Source organism: Pholcus phalangioides, unplaced genomic scaffold (genome assembly GCF_987345545.1).
Source record: "Pholcus phalangioides strain wild (caught in Gottingen) unplaced genomic scaffold, Ppha-v1.0 ptg000009l_1, whole genome shotgun sequence".
NCBI classification, from domain to species: Eukaryota; Metazoa; Arthropoda; class Arachnida; order Araneae; family Pholcidae; genus Pholcus; species Pholcus phalangioides.
In genome coordinates this window covers 55,861,357-55,875,355 of record NW_028301602.1, presented here as the reverse complement: position 1 = coordinate 55,875,355, position 13,999 = coordinate 55,861,357, and the positions used below count along the sequence as shown (strand labels likewise).

At 34.7% G+C, this 13,999-nt stretch overlaps 1 protein-coding gene across 1 annotated transcript in view; it reads left to right on the top strand.

Annotated features, from left to right (window-relative positions):
• The window catches only part of LOC149083343 (unconventional myosin-Ia-like), a 175,660-nt gene that overhangs the window by 65,656 nt on the left and 96,005 nt on the right, over positions 1-13,999 (top strand). The gene's annotated exons all lie outside the window — the stretch shown is intronic.

Genomic DNA, 13,999 nt, shown 5'->3' with positions numbered 1-13,999 from the left:
AGAGCGGACAAAAAGCAAGTAATAGAAGAAAAAGTAAATTAATAACAATAGAAAAATATGGACTTCAGTCCAAACAGAGCGAGCGTAGGCGAATACATGATAAGATAAATAGATATATTGAGTATAAGTTATCAGCGATCGAAAGTAATTGAGCAATATTAGCGGGACCTGAAGAGAGATTTAAATATTTGGATCTGGGGTTAGAGTAAAAAGGGGCAGTGAAAAATTACACGATTCCAATCCTCAAATACCAAAAGGTTGCAATACGTACAATTGCTGATGGGAATCTATAGAAAAGTTTTTACCATTAACGAAAATTGATGTCTGATTAAATATGAGTTGGGCAAAAACCCTTTTGACTGAGATATGAAAAGGGAGGAAAAAATAATCTTCCATCAGGAAAGTTGTTTTTATATCTTTATAGTGAGAAAAATTTTTACTATTTACAATACGGGAGAAATCAGTTTGGATACTCTGGTTTTTTATGCTCTCGATAATCAGTGGAAGATAAGCTTTTACAAGACTTGGATTTTGTTGAACCCAAATAAAACCGAAGCCAGCATTGTCAAGAATATTTTTAACGTGAAATGCCCAATTATTTTTATTATTAATGGACGAATTGAAATAGTTGGTCATAACTTATTCTTGTCAAACGGGATTGTTTCCTTTCAAGCAAACGTATCCAGAATTTTATTTTTATATTTTTTAAACGAAACACTGAGGCTTGGGCGGCCAAGTTCAGCCCTCACAGCGTACCCAGGGGTATTTCTAGAAACTATCAATAGCCTCTTAGCGAAAATACTAAATATTTGATCCATTTTATCAATAAATTGTAATACCCAAATGGGAGATGCATACGAGGCGGTTGAAAGCAAAAGTTTTAAAGCCGTGACCAAAGAATTATTATGAGCTCCTCTAAGTATATTTATTACTGGTAGTATAGCTGTTTTGGACTTTGCCAAAAAGTGTAAGTATGCTGTATAAAATTTGCCGGAACTTGAAAAAGGGACCCCCAAGTACATGTAAGTCGAAGTGGTAGTTAGTTGTTGACCCCTAAAGTACCATTTATCATATTTTGACAATTTACCTGATTTTTTGAATACAATAACTTGGGTTTTATTAATATTAAGGTCAATCAAAAAGTCGTCGCAAAAACCCTGGAGTATAGGTTTTTTGGGGAATCTGATAAAATTACGGCATCATCCGCGTACAGAAGTGCATGTATACCAGTGGCATGATTTATAAAAACTGGTGAAATACTAGAGGAATTTAGACGGTCTGTGAGTTCTTTAATAAAAATAGAGAAAAGTGAGGGAGATAAAACTTCGCCCTGCAAAACCCCTTTAGTAATATTTATTGCAGCAGTTAGCCCATCGCGGGTTCTGATTCTCACTTTTGCTTTAGCATACATGTCAGAGAGTATCTTGATAAATTTATCACTGATACCTATGGATCTCAGAACATGCCAGAGTAGGGAATGGTCAACACTATCGAAAGCCTTCTTGAAATCGATAAAAATAGCATAGAGTTTACCCCTAGGTTTAAAAATATACTTCAGTACGAGATTATTCAAAATAAAAATTTGATCAGTGGTTGAAAAATTAGAACGAAATCCAGCCTGTTCCCTTGGAATAATGTCTTTCTCATTTAGCCAGGTATTTAATCGATTATTCAAGATGGAGGTAAATAACTTGGTCGCGACTGAGATCAAAGAAATGGGTCTGTAGGGTCTGTAGTTCTCGGGTTGGATGGGGTCACCTTTTTTATACACAGGATTGACTTGTACCCCGATCCAGGAAACTGGAAAACATGATTTTTCAAAGATATCATTGAAGATTTTTAGAAGCCTTGAAAGATTCTGAGGTCTGAAACTCTTTAAATATTCAGGTTTTATGAGATCACCTCCATGAGCCTTTCCACTTTTCATATTCTTGAGGGCAAACAAAAGTTCTTCCGAAGAAAACGGGTTGTCCAAAATAGGATCCGTATGTGCAAGAGCAGACTCGAAACTGGAGGGAAAAATTTGTACTTGATTGTTATCAGTCGGGGGAAACAGAATTTAATAAAACTGGTACCATGTTGCTGTAGGAACATTATTGAGATTCGAACGTCTAGGTTTAAAATTATTAATTATTTTCCAAAATTCAGAAGAATTTTTCGCAGAAATCAACAATGTATTTTAGTTTGAAAAAAAATAATTTTTTTTCGTTTTACAGAGTTTTTTATACCTTAATTTTAGAGCTCGAAAAGTTAAAAATATTTCTTGAGAGTAAGATTTTCTCTGAGAGAACGAAGAGTTCTATGAATATATTTTTTTAAATTACGGCAGTCCTCATCGAACCAGGTTGATCTGTTATGGGAAAAGTCGCGATTGTGTACGGTACGAATAAGATTCAATTCAGTAGCAACATTAAAGAGAGTCTCAACGAATATGTTTGGAGTTATTTCTAAATCGGGAATCCTAGAAAAGGAATGATTAACTTTCGTGTCAAACTCATCTGAGCAATCAGTATTCCAGAATGATTTTTTGTAGCTTGTTAAAAATCTTTTGTTTTGAGGGACAGTAGCTGAAATAAATTTAGCACTAATTGGAAAATGATCGGAGAAACAATCATCCAAAATTTCAAAGTCATGAAAAAATTGTATGTATAAATCATATGAGATAGCAAATAAATCAACCGTGTAGGAATAATATGTGAACGCGCCATGTGTATCTTGAATACCCATTCAATAAGATCAAGTTATTAGTTAAGAAAAAATCATATAAGCAACGACCTCGCTCGTTATCTATCCTATCCATTGAAGCTCTAGTAACAGTATCATTTTCATCATGCATAATAGGAAAATATGTCTTATCACCTAATCTAGCGTTAAAGTCCCCAGCAATTATAACATTATCGAAGTTACAAATCAGTTCAGATAGGTCTGATAAAAACTGTCTAAAATTAGTGTTATATTCTTTGCCAGGAGGTAAATAGTCAAAAACTGTTAAACATTTTAGATCACTTGTCAAAGAAAATTCGGCAATAATAGAGAATTTAGTTTTCGCTACAATTTTTAAATTTTTGATTTTATCGGCTCTATAACCCAATATGATTCCTCCGCTCGCCCTGCCTGTGTTTGAAGTTTTGACACCATCAACTTGAATGGTTGAATATTCAGATAATACATTAGGGAGAAGGAAATGATCTATACTCCAAGTTTCAGCAAGACAGAATATATCATGCGATAATAAAAGTCTCGAAAAATCGGAAAATAAAAATTTACTAAAAATACCCGCGACATTGTAAAATAAAATTCTTAGATAACTTACCGTTTCATCAGATCTTGAGGGTGTCATCGGTGGGAGAATATTGCCGCCCACGGGGACCGATTTCAGTTTAAATTCGAACTTTCAATTTTCAGTTCCTCGATTGAATCGGAGTTTGCGACATATACAAATGTTTTGCCATTCACTTTAAGTTTGTCGAAATAGAGGCGTGGTTTCTGTCCAGGTAATTTAATTTCTTGTCCGAAAGCCCAAAGTTTTTTTCTTATTGTACGCACACGGACACTAAAGTCATCTGATATCGAAAATCCGGATCCTTTCAGCTTCGAAGCAGATTTTTTTATAATTTCCTTATCCTTGAAGTTCAGGATACGACAGATAATTGGCCTTGGGCGATCCGCACGTACTCCTCCCAGTCTATGCACACGTTCGAAAAATATGTTTTCAAGAAGCAGATATTTTTTACAAAATTCTGTGAGTGTATGTTCGGTATCACTCCATGATGTCTCATCAGCTTCAGGGACTCCAAAGAATAATAGATTATTACGTCTATTACGTTTTCTAATTCATCAACTTTTAATATTAAGTCATTGTATACATTAGGTGTGGGGTGAGCCGTTGATTCAATTATTCCAGTATGCTCTAGACGTTCGAATGCAGAGAGCCTTTCATCGAACTCAGTAATTTTCTTATCAATATTTTCGGCCCATGCATCGAATTTTTCCATTCTCTCTGTGAGCAGAGATAAATTTCGCTCCAGTTTTTATGTGGTTGAAACATGCAATTTGATCAATAAATTGATTCCATCTTTCACATCACCCTCAGGGTCAGCAGCGTATTCCATTGCTTCCGTCACTTCGTAGGATTCCAAATCTGTCACCTCAGGCGAGTATTGTCTTGCCCGTTTCAAATTATCTGTAGGTTGCTCGATCGGTGAGCGCTGGAGTGAAGATTTCGGTGAAAAAACTTGGGTATAATTTTCAATCGAACTTTGATTCATGACCTTCTTTGATGGTCCTGGATTTTGTTCGACTCCACCAATAAGCAGTAGTAGGAAAATGAGACCTCCAGGTAGTGAACCACATCTCCGTATAAACGAATTTTTCATCACATTTCTCACGATCATATATTCAGATGAATGCCGCAGCCCAGAACCACGCATCGAAAGATGAAAGAAGACTAGACACTGATCAACACACGATTGATTTAAGTTCGAGAAATACGTTTTTTGCATTGATCGATCGTTTCTCACTATTAGCATTGTAGAAACACAAAAAAGCAATACAAAACATGGTGCTAACATTATGGTCGAGGGATCCTGCGGGCCCGAAAACACAAGAAAAATTAAAAACAGCAAAAAAAAAATGGGGAGGGGGGAATAGAACCATTAAATGGCGGGAGCTAAGAAAAAAACCATGCGTTCGACACCGCTATCTCGTTGCCACCCCAAATTACAATTAATATGTATATGTCCAATATTACAAAAATAGTGGACTTGATCTTTATGTCAAATTGTAAGATACATAAATAAAACTTTCTTTCAAACCGAGCCTAACTCTGGGCCATTGCCACGAACAATTTACTACCGTGCATGTGTACCTGACATTTTGAGCTCGTATCTAATGTTGTACATAAGTTTTAGTGCTTACATTTATTTTTAAAACTATGAAAGAGAGGAAAAATGGCAATATTTGTACCGATGTGGGTCTGTTGCTCTCTGTGGCGAGACATTTTTAGGGAGGAGATCTGCTGGCATTTGGACATATTAATGAAACTAGAAACTTTTATTTCAGTTTAAAATCGAAGTAACCTTTCATCAGTCAAATAAATCTATAAATATTCTTACGTGCGGAGTATTAATTACTCGAACTGATTCAGTTTTACTCATGCATAGAAAAGAAGACTAACCAAATTGTTTCTACGAATGCTAAAATTATATCATAATATCAGGATTTTTTTCAGTTGTTAAAATTTAAAATGCTCTTCTTCAAAAGCCATTAAATATTTTAGAAACTTTCTCATTTCTTTAATCAAATTTTTTATATTCTTCAAAGTATTATCGGAAGAGTTAAGATAAAATCGTATTAGTAATTACACTCGTAATAAAAAAAATTACTGTGCATAAAGTGAAATTAACAAAATCTACATCTACGTGCATATGCTTAATTTTTTTTTTCAAATTTCAAGAAATTACGAATCAAAAAATATCAGTTTGATGAACCGAAAGCAAAACATCGAGATGACCAAGAAAAAAAATAAAAACATTTAAAAAAAAACCAACTCTTGATTGAGGAAAAGACACAAAAAAATCATTTTAGGGAAAAATATATTTTTTTTTTACTTTTTTCCACGAAATAAAAAAAAGAATATTTCGTAATCATTTGCTCAACTCACACAAAACTATTATTATGAGAAGAAGGAAAAATGAGAGTTAAGTTTAAAGTGCATAGTAAGCATTATGCACATACATAGATACAGACAAAGGAGAGGGGGGGAAGGACGCGTGGGGGGGAAGCAAAAATAATACAGGAATAGGAATCCACTTCTAGCGCACGTAATAAAAAGGCAATTCCAAATCAGTTATTCGCAGGCAGCAACTCGCTACTGCTGCATTAAGTTTAATGTACTTTTTGGCTGCTCGTTATTGGAAAAACGGAGAAGTAGTGGCGGCAAAAATAATAACCAAAAAAATAATAAAATAAAAAGTGGAGTAGCCGACGTAGATAAGAAAGACACATACGAGAAGAGAGAGCGAAACAGAATTGATCTTTCATTTTATTTATTTTTTGTCTTATTATTTCTACCGGTTTTTATTACTGTTGGAATGGAGTTCTTTCTTTTTTCTTCCCGTAGAATCTTCTTTATGCTGCAATAACAAACATCTACTTGATATATGAAAAAGAGAAAAAAAGTAGAGAAAGATGAAAAAAGACCACTTTATCCGAAAGAACGGGAAAAAGAATCTCCAAATTAATTTTAAATTAATCAGTTTCTTTTCTCTCTCTCTCCCTTGTTTCTTTTTATTTTCTTGAAATCAAAGATTAGAAATTTTTGTTATTATTAAGATGTATGTTTCGCGCAATTTCGAGGATTTGCGTGTAATTATTGCTAAGAGGAATAAAGAGTGAAAAATTTAACGCATTTCCTCTTTTCTTCAATCGCAGAGGAATTTTGTTGAATAAGTAAATATAATGTTTGCATTATTAAAATTAAAAAGCAATCATTATCAAAATAATCTTTCGGTTTTAATATCGAACGGAGCACTGTTTTTGGTCATGATATCCTCATATGATGGTTGAATTTCTGAGGATTGTAGGAATTTCATATTATTTGATCATTTTATAAACTTTGCGATCGAACAAACCAGTGTGAAACGGTAAATCGATGTTTCTTTTTTGTATTGAATATACTTGCTAAGAAAATAAGGCTTGATTGAGTCAGACAGCTAGAAGATTCCATGACAAATATCAATGTTTGGAACAATAAAGTAACAAATATACATAGTCTAACTGCAGTGAATTTTGAAAGTACATAACGATATACTATGGACCAAAAAAAAATACCATTGAAGTATCAAAAGGCAGCATCATATATATTTTGTCGATCCCCACAATATTTATGCAGCTGCTGGCATTTCTTCTAAATCTCGGCGTTATTTATACCATCAGAAAATGTAGTTATAAGCATTTATTTATCGTTCAAAAATCGTAATTTATTAGTTAATTGGTAACATTCGGTTTAATGTATCGAAGGCGATTTTTACTGAACTATAAAAAAATATTTTTGCAAGATTCAAAATATTTTCTCACAAAAAAATGAAGAGAGCTCAAAAATGTTTCTCCCATTCATACGGGGAGATATCTCGTCCCTGATCGTTAAAGGATTAATGATAATCCTATCTAACGAATTTGTTACTTTTAGATGTTGGCAATAACGTTGTGCTTGATGTCGTCGTGTAAAACTGTAATCAATCTGCAAGAATAGCAGATTCCACACAACTCGGGGCATTCCATTTCAAAAAAAACAAAAAAAAAATCACGGAAAAAGTTTTTATTTCTAACAACATATTTTCTGAACTTGACCACTTCACGTACAAACTTTTGGCAACAAAGTCCGATTATCTCTATTTGATGAATCGGGATTTATCGCAAAAAATGAAGGATATCTCCCTACCGAAAACTATCTATACCGTTATAACGAGTATAGTTGTGGTGGTTTCAGTGTGTATAGTAATACACTCAAACATACATACATCAGATCTGCTTAAATTGCATTATACTATGCGAGGTTGTTAAAAGCGTAGTCTCAATCCAGTTGTTAAACGCGTTTCTGTTAGTTATGATCTATGTTTATCAGCAATATCAATTGTTGAGTTTTTGATCATTTTCAGAGATTTTAATCACAAGCTGGCATAGGTTATATATTTTTACACATTTTCCCCATATTTTTTTAATCATTTGATCATTTTTGTCGCACCACGGTCATTTTCTGCACACGAGGGCTAATTAGACCGGGCTCTACAATTTATTGCCGATTCCGAACGGCATGCTTGTTTTTTATACTCATCGAGAGGTTGGTGCGCTAACCCCTCGATGGGGGAACTCCCTGCGGTAGCAATTTTTTGCTGCGGTCAAGTCTCCGTTTTTTGTTGTACCCCGGTGTCCCATATTTTTTAATTTTAAATACTCCAAGAAGGGAATGACACTGACAGAAAGCTATTCTGTCAGTATCATCATTTTCAATAAATTCATATAAAAAGGCACATTCGGCTTCTCTTAAATAGAATATATATTATTTCTGCTATGTCTTTCCGCACGATATGAAAGACAAAAAAAATCTTCGAAGAAACCCATATCCATTACAAAAACTCTCGGATAATAAAGAAAGAAGACCGTTCGCTTCAGAATAGGCAAAGGAAAAAAATATCGTGCCATCCAATTTCCATAAGGTAGAGAAACGTATAAGAAATGTCGGTACGAAGAATACAAGAAAAGTGAAATGATAGCCAAAAGCAAAGAGGGAGGGAAAAACTCTCCGACTTAGTCCAAGTTTTGCCAGTCTATTTATCCTCATCAAAATGACGGATGATGAAAAGATGCTAGAAGAGAGAGTCCTGCCGGATGGATAGAAGAACCTTCTCGCGAAAATTTGCCGTCTTCCTCCAACACAACAACGAAAAACGAAAGCGAAGTAGAGTGTTAGTGGAAAGTCGCAGCTTTCTCCATTCACCGTCTTTCTCTTCCTTAAGAATGAGCAATTAAGGTGGCACAGATGTTAAGATACACTGAATAGGGGGAGGGGGGATGTTCCCCGTTTTCTTTATCTTCCTCGGATACCCGAGTTTCCTATAAGTAAAGCTCGAGAAGAATTCGCTCACATGCGCGCACTTCATACCTCTACGAGTGCATTGAAGATGCATTCGTATGCAAGAATGTTCGCCGTGTGTGTGTGTATGTGTGTCTTTCCAAAAAAATACAACAAACAGAGAGCTATACTTCATTCCCTCACTCGATTTCTCTTATTCCTCCTCCTCCTCCTCTTTTCAACCGAGTTTTTCCGCTAATCAATTCTGGGAGAAGGAAGAGTTAGTTATACAGCTCTTTATTGAATTTGTGTCTGAGCTCTCTCCGACATTTTTATTTGCTTTTCACCCACACGCAAACGCACTGAGGGCATTTAAAAAAAAAAAAAGCAGATCCGTGAAATAACATTCCTTTTTTCAAGACATTTATTTTAGAGCAGTATTGCTCAACCTTTTCAAAGTCACGACCCAATTTACCATATCAGTTTAGTTCGCCCCAACCCCCCCCCCCCATAACAACCACCCGGGTGAAATTGATTCTGAATTTTAAATACCTGATAAATACGTTCCGCGTTACTTTTTTATACGCATTTAGATGTCCATATGTTAAAGATTTCCCACATAAAATTTCTCGTGGAACCCTTAATGATAATGAGGCTGTTCAAATTTTTGAATATTTATCAAAAAAAATGTGTCCTTACTGCCCTCTCAACAGCATCATAGCCCCAGGGCAAAATGAAAGAGGGCTTCGACCACCTCTTAAATGCATATTTACTGTCATAAATCAATGTCTCAGATCTTGTCTTGGAAAACCCTATGCAACTTAGTTTTCCGCATTGCCCCTTCCCAGGGGCTGACAAGATTGCATTCCTGGATGAATCTCACCATTTTTTGTTTTTCACCCACCCGGGGTCTCGGATACGTTGTGCAGTCTCATGATTATTTGAAATCAGGCAGTATGATTTTTCTAGGAAAAAGTATGAGAATTGGTAGGTTTTGAATTTTAACCAGATAGGTCAGCACCTACTACAGAATTTGCATGTTATCCAGTAGGTGTTGGATGAATGTAACCTGAACATGACCGAGATGCCCATGATGCTCTTAAGACAGCTTCGAAGTCGATGCGTTGGCACGAGGTTTGAGCTCTGTCAGCGTATTTGAAAACATATTCACGAACCACCAGCACTAAAAAATACAACAGTTATAATTCGCCGAATGATATTGGTGACCGGTTTTCGATTAATGGACAGCATAAAAAAAACAATACATGATATTATATTAATAAATATTTTATGAGCAATAATATTATTTAAATTGCCAAGTTTGCTTCGAAATTTTCACAGTTGCCGTTTGTGTATTGTAAAGTAACATTAACCCACAAAGTGAAGCCCTCTGTGGCTTTTCGAAATTGTGATTAAAGAAAATCTAGATTTTTGGTCGGGAACCTTTTAATCACAATTCCAGAAAGCCAGGGTTTGCTTTTTAGTGATGTTATATATTTTACAATACACAAACAACATCTGTTAAAATTTCGGAAAAACTTGCTATTTTAACTAACATTATTGCGCATAAGTCATGACATATTTCTTAATGTCATGCCATATTGTTTTTTTACACGGCACATTTTAAGCAGGCATCGGTATTTTTGATACTTCATAGATAACAGCAGAAGCTCCGGTATAACGATATTATTTATCATTTGCGTACTCAATATGCAAGAGAAAGCATCGAAGTGAAGTTACCCAAAATTTATGAATTTAGTCATGAGGACGCATACGCATGCATCTTTGGCTATGTTGCTTACAAATGTATACAACAGATGGCGCTACAACACCAACAATAAACAGTTTTGTAACTCTGAATCAGAACCGCTCTTAATTTTTGTGTACATTTTTATAAGAGGTTCGTCTCAAGACAGTGAAAGAGGGCTTAGGCACTAACTCTTAAGTACATATTTATTGTCATAAATCATTGTGTCAGATCTTATCGTTGGATCCCATATGAAAATGAGGTCCCCGTTCCGCGCCCAAGTGGGACTCGTGTGTTGAGATGTGCATGGGTGCCCCGTAACGTACGTGTAAATTCTGCTATTCAAGAATCCTCACTTCTAGTGGATAAAACATTTTCAAAAAAACTTCGATTTTATTTAAACGACACTGTCGTTAAAATTAAAAATATGGAACAGCTCTGCGGCTATCAGTAACAAGAAAGTTTTCTTCTTTGAAAACAAAACTCAAGGGATTCTGGGATTTTTAAGGATTCCGTGACGTTCTATCATGCGGGACTCCAAAAAAGCTGTCACGGAACCCCAGAGTTCTGCGGAACACAAGTTGGAGACCCATGCTATATGTAGCATATAATTCTTTTATCATCCGAATGCAGTTTCTCTTATTTTCGATTCAATAATTTGTTTTAAATTTTTAATTTTGAGTTCTATCTTTTCCTGTATTTGTGCGTCTACGCACAGAAGACGTGTGTGTGATATGTTGAGAATCGCTGTTTTAAAATGAGAATGAAAACAATACACTTTCAGCTCATATTGGGCGGTGATATGTAGCATAAAAAGGCTTCGACTCTACTTACTAGTTTTTTATTTATTTTTATTTATTTTTTATTTTATTTATAAAACAAAGCTACAGGTTTAAACCCAATTACAGCTTGCAGTAAAAATAAAAATTTGCACAGAATAGAAAAAGTGACATGATAAAGTACACAAAAGACAAATAAAAAGTAACAAAGAATTACGCAAAATACAAAAATTCTATACAAAGATATATACAACGCAATCATAGCAAAAATCTTCTAAAGTCGGTAACAGACGAATGAAAAATATCCAGATGTTGAGGAAGCGCATTATAAAATTCAGAAAATCTGTTTATAGCACAGAAATTACCAATATTAGTATTATATGATTTGATGGCAAATAAACAATTGGATCTTGTATTGTGACACTTAATATTGAAACAGATTTCGTTAAGAATGGGTATACAATCAATTTGGTTAGTCAACAGTTTCTTGAAAAAAATAACGAGCAAGTACTCCCGTTTTTGTAAGCTATTGACATTGAAACTATTTCGTAGATGAGTGGCAGATAGAATATTGTTATAAGGACCATATTTTTTGAAATATAAATACCTTAGAAAATTGTTTTGAATAATTTCAAGACTCATAATATGGCAAGCGTGAAATGGGTTCCAGATAATTGAAGCATATTCAAGTTTAGATCTTATAAGCGCATTAAAAAGGGATATTAACGTATTACTATCCTTGAAATCTCTCGACATTCTTTTAAGCAAACCAAGTTTTTTATATGACACAGAGCAAAGATTTTTAATGTGATCAGCAAAGTTAAAATTGGTACTATAAATAACTCCCAAATCGGTCGCAGAGGTTCTTCTAAGCAATTGGCTATTATTAATGTTATACTTAAAAAAGATTGGATTCTTTTAGTTTCCGATACTACATGCATGAGAAGCGTTCAATCGATTGGCGTACTATTGGCGGTATCAGATGATAATATTTTGCAATTATTATCTCAAAGATATGATTTGAAAATATATATACGTATTTTTCTTTTTTTATTGTTTTTATTCTTCAAGTTGTCTTATCCCTTTGTTGTTATACAGTCGGTGCTCACCATTGCGACCGTTCCATTGTTACGTCCGGTACGAGAAGTCCCAATTTTTTTTATATTCATCCAATGTAATTGACCTACAAAGACAATTCAATCCAATACAGCGCTCGAAATAAGCTCTTCGCCCCGTATTTTTTGCAACGAAATGAACGAAATGCGTGTTTTTCGTTTGCGAAAATTGTGTGTGACCTCGACCTTTGATGTTGGAGAATTCTCTCGAAACATCTAATTAATTATTAGTTTTTTTTATAATTTTTTCACAGTTACCGCTTACATATAAATAAAAAAATTAATAACGTTATTTTTCATTCCATCCAACTATGGAATTGTATTAAGAAGCTCATTTTTTTTAAAATGTCGATATGACGACCTCCCTATATAGCGTTATTTTTCCAGTGAACAGAACGTGGGGGGGGGGGGGTTCGTAATAACGAACGCCAACACTGAAAAAGAATTTTGACCTTTAATCATTTACAATGTAATCACTTTAGATGCATAATCACCCTGATCGTTACGTACATACAACAATACCCCGATTGACGCGGACTCGAGTTATTTTCTGTGAAAAATGTACATTCATCAAATTTAAGCGTAATCGCTGGATTATTGCTAATATAGTACCGGTGATAGGAACTGTTTAGCCGATCAGGAGTAGCACAATTATGTAAACGAAACTACGCTGACATTTGAAAGATTGTGGTTTATCCCCTGTACGATTACGGACGAAATATTTCATCCAAACGTCAGTGAAATAAATTCAATATCCAGTTCACTGTATTTTCTTTCCTCTCTCCCGATTTTTTCTTTACTGTTTTATGAAAGAGCGAAAGAGAACACGTAGGGTGAGGGGGAAAAAAGAGGCTAAGAAAATACTCTTTTATCTATTTATTCGATTATACTGTTTTTCCTTATATATTTTTTCTTTCCCTTCTTCCTTCTTCTGTGGTTAGTTTAGGACAAAGTTAATAGATTTATCGCCGATTCATCAAATAGAAATAATCGAACTTTGTTGCCAAAAGTTTGTACGTGAAGTGGTGAAGTTCAAAAAATATGTTGTTAGAAATAAAAACTTTTTCCGTGATTTTTTTTCCTTTTTTTTGAAATGGAGTTGTGTGGAATCTGCTATTCTTGCAGATTGATTACAGTTTTACACGACGACATCAAGCACAACGTTATTGCCAACTTCTAAAAGTAACAAATTCGTTAGATAGGATTATCATTAATCCTTTAACGATCAGGGACGAGATATCTCCCCGTATGAATGGGAGAAACATTTTGAGCTCTTTGTCCCTTCCTTCGAGATTCTTCATTGGTAACCCAGTATTAGAAAAGTTACTATTTTTCTTTTCCTTTACCTCAGCATTATCTTTTTTTGTCATGTCTCCCTCGCTACGGTTTGAAGATTACAGCATCATAGGGAAAGGGCAACCGGGAGAAAGAATGCAAAAACTTGATTTCCCTTCATTTCCTATTTGTAAACAATGACAACAGTTTCGAGATTTATCTCTCCCACTCTGCTAGTTAACTGCAAGTAATCCAAATTTTTGGCGAAAAGCTTGTGCGTGAAGGGGTTTATGGCAGGGTGCCTAGACTGCAACTCTCAATTAATTCTACCGAGTGAAAGTTGTTTTATGGCCTCTAAACACGAGCAGCTTGTTTCATTCGATGGTCCAAGGTGTGATCCTTAAAAATCATTCAAATCTTACGGGTCTTTCATTTGCACATATTTTAAGGAATACGGAATTTTTTTAATAACACTGTATCGCAGTCACGAGGCAAGTTGGATTTTATGAAA